Here is a 3,631-nt window from a genome sequence, read left to right as displayed (position 1 = left end):
TTGAGCTGTCAGCACTTTCTTGTCCACACACAAGCTCCTTCAGTGTAAACAAGATACTGTACCTTCAGCTTGAGGCTCTTCTACTTGGAGTTATGTTCAGAACACTCTGTTCTGCAAACAGAACACAAAATAAATCATTATAATTTACTTTAAATTAGATAAATAAACACTAGTCACCTATTTGTGTATGTTCTCTGTAAAATCATGAAAAGGAAGTAAACTCCTGAACACTTCACATAAACAAGTCCCCAGGGCTTCCCTGGTGGTGCAGTGGTTAAGAATCTGCCTGCCAATGCAGGGGGCACGGGTTCGAGCCCTGGTCTGGGAAGATCCCACATGGCCGCGGAGCGACTAAGCCCGTGAGCCACAACTACTGAGCCTGCGCGTCTGGAGCCTGTGCTCCGCAACGGGAGAGGCCGCGACGGTGAGAGGCCCGCGCACCGCGATGAAGAGTGGCCCCCACCTGCCGCAACTGGAGAAAGCCCTCGCACAGAAACGAAGACCCAACACAGCCAAAAACAAATATAAATAAATAAATTTATAAAAAAAAAAACCAAGTCCCCAAAGGTTCCATTACCCAATACACACAAAAAAAGAAAATGGAAGAGAAAAAGGAAAATTCTTAATAAATTGCCAAATCAGCAGGTATTTATAGAATGCCTGTGTGTGGCAGGTGCTTTGCTAGTCACTGTAGGAAGAAAAAAAAAAAATCTTAAGACATGGCAGCAGTCTTCAAGAAGCTTTAGCTATTTGTAAGCAGATTGCATGACTTAAAAGGGCGACCATAGTAAACTGTTGATAAAGGAAGATCTGCCAAGGCAGAATCTACCAGTGTCTCTACCAGCAGTAACACAGAAAATTACTGCTTTAATTTGTTAATTGGACATGAAAGAATGCTTGGTAACATGCAACACAGGGTAGGATCAGCCTCAGGGAGCCACTTTCCAGGCACTTGGATCATGAAGCCAAAGTTAAGAATAGTAACAAAAGCTAGTACAGGTTTATCTTTGAATCAGCCTGAGTCACCATCTATATAAAGTTGAAATGCACTTTAACAAGAAAGGGGTCCAGCTTTTAGGCTCTGCTCTGCCTTTAATTCATTGGATTTCAGCACAAGTTATTTAACTTTTTTTGACCTCATTTTCCTCAACTGTAAAGTGAAAAGGGGTAGACTGGCACTGTGTTAAAAGATGCTATGAGGGCTTCCCTGGTGGCGCAGTGGTTAAGAATCCGCCTGCCAACGCAGGGGACAAGGGTTCAAGCCCTGGTCCGGGAAGTTCCCACACGCCGTGGAGCAATGAAGCCCGTGCGCCACAACTACTGAGCCTGCGCTCTAGGGCCCAAAAGCCACAACTACTGAGTCCTCGTGCCCCAACTACTGAAGCCCGCGCGCCTAGAGCCCGTGCTCCACAACAAGAGAAGCCACCGCAATGAGAAGCCCACGCACCGCAACAAAGAGTAGCCCCCGCTCACCGCAACTGGAGAAAGCACGCACACAGCAAGGAAGACCCAACGCAGCCAAAAATAAATAATAAATTAATTAATTTAAAAAAAAAAAAGATGCTATGAATCCATTAATGTTAACGTTCTGAAATTTTTACTATTGAAATTCTTGTTGAATCGTTATATTGGGAGAAACACTATCACCCTTGGAATGTGTGGTTCTGGAACATGCACTACCCATTTGGTAAGGAAATCCTGAGCAGAGAAATTAACATAAAAATTGCTCCAGAATTCATGGAATCCACAAATCCCCTGACAAATATGAAACAGCCACATGAGAAGGCCTCCACAATCCAGTGCTGCAGCAGCACATCTGTGAAAGACAACTCACACTCAACATGAGTTCACACCCCAAATCACAAAAGTTACAAATCACACATGGAAACTCATTAGGAGTGTCAGCAGGCACAAGAAATAATAAGATTCATACCTGAGTGACTACAAACTGCAAAGTAACTTAAAATGGGCTTTAAAATTAATATAATAAAAAGTAATAAAAGATTCAAAATAAGAAATAACATCCACAGATTAAGAACATGGTAAAAAAAAAAAATCAGGCTAGTTTGAGACACAGCCAAAAAAAGAATTCTAAAAATAAAATATATAGTCATATAAAAAACTCAGCTGAAGGGAGAGTAATGAAACTGGAAGATAGATCAGTGGAAATCACTCAAATTATATCACAAAGAAAGAAAGAAAAATATAAAGAAGTTAAGAGACATGGGGAAGAAAAATGAGAAAAAGAAGATTAAACATACCCTAATAGTTATTCTAATATGAGAAAATTATGAGACTAGGGACAGACAAAAAGGACATAATGGCAAAGAATTGTTGGGAACTAAAGAAAGATAGTAGTTCTCAGGATCTGAAAAAAACACACAGTACTTCAAGCAAGAGGAAGAAAAATGAATATATTCATTAATATGAGGTACTGTAAGTATATAACATCAAAGATGAAGAGAGAAATCTTAAAAGCACTAGAGAGAATAGAAGTAAGACACACATACAGTTAAAAAAGAGAAACTTGTATTAACTGAGTACAAAGGCTTCTCTCAGCATCACACAGTATCTGTTTCACTTCCCAGTAGCAATCACTAACGACAGTTACTGTTTTTAGTTCTTCATTTAAAGTTAGTCATTCTAAATTTAAACTATTCACTAAAACCTCTCTGACTTGGTTTATCAACTCTAGACTGACACTTAGGAAGGATAAGGAAATTAGCGTACTTCTTTCTATACTCCTAATTCCTTCCCCCACCCTCCTAATTGTTCCAGTTCATGAAATACTTCTACAATGTTGAGATGCATAATAATTTCATCCTATTCTGTAAAACAAATCATAATTTATCTAAAGGATGTTTCTGAACGCTAAAAATGAATAATCAGCATTTACAACATTATGATTGTGTAAATAGTATGCCCAAAGAACCTACGGTATATTTGACTACATAATAAAGGAAATATAATCCTATATTACTAAAACTTTGAATGCAAATTATCCATGCTCTTTTACTTTCTGAATGGCTTCCTCTTCCATCCTCTGGGTCTTGCTCTGCTGCCAATGTTTCTTGAATGCCATGCCATCTCTTTTCTTCAATTCATTTTGCATTGTGCTGAAATACTGCCTTGAATAACTTGTTTTCACACAATAGGTCCATGTTTGTAAACAGAATTTCTGAGTTGTTTCATGTTGGAAAATGTCTTTACTTTGCCCTCAAACTTTTTTGATTGTTTGAATTCTAGATTCAAAATCATTTTCCTTCATAATGTTGAAGACATTTGTCTCTTGACTTCTAGCTTCCACTGATGAGTCAGATTCTCATTTCTTTGATTTTTTTCTTCTGGAGGATTTTAGGATCCTTATCACAATCTGAAATTTCTCCAGGATGTAACTAGATGTGAGTAGTTTTAAAAATTCATCTTACACCACACGTGGAGAGCCCATTCATTGAAAAGACTTGTGTCTTTCTTCTGACCATGAAAATGTTCTACTATTTTAAATCTGTTTCCTCCCTCTAAAACTTGCATTAGTCATGTATTAGACCACTTGATCTCTATTGCCAAGATTTTCTCTTTATTTCCCATCCCTTTATTACTCAATGTTCAGGGATAGTTCCTCAATGTCCAA

The 3,631-nt window shown here is 38.4% G+C and overlaps 1 protein-coding gene across 1 annotated transcript in view; it reads left to right on the top strand.

Annotated features, from left to right (window-relative positions):
- Positions 1–3,631, top strand: part of PCED1B (PC-esterase domain containing 1B) — a 422,128-nt gene that overhangs the window by 37,586 nt on the left and 380,911 nt on the right. The window lies entirely within an intron of this gene.

This window comes from Eubalaena glacialis, chromosome 11, assembly GCF_028564815.1.
Source record: "Eubalaena glacialis isolate mEubGla1 chromosome 11, mEubGla1.1.hap2.+ XY, whole genome shotgun sequence".
NCBI classification, from domain to species: Eukaryota; Metazoa; Chordata; class Mammalia; order Artiodactyla; family Balaenidae; genus Eubalaena; species Eubalaena glacialis.
This window is presented reverse-complemented; position numbering and strand designations above follow the sequence as displayed.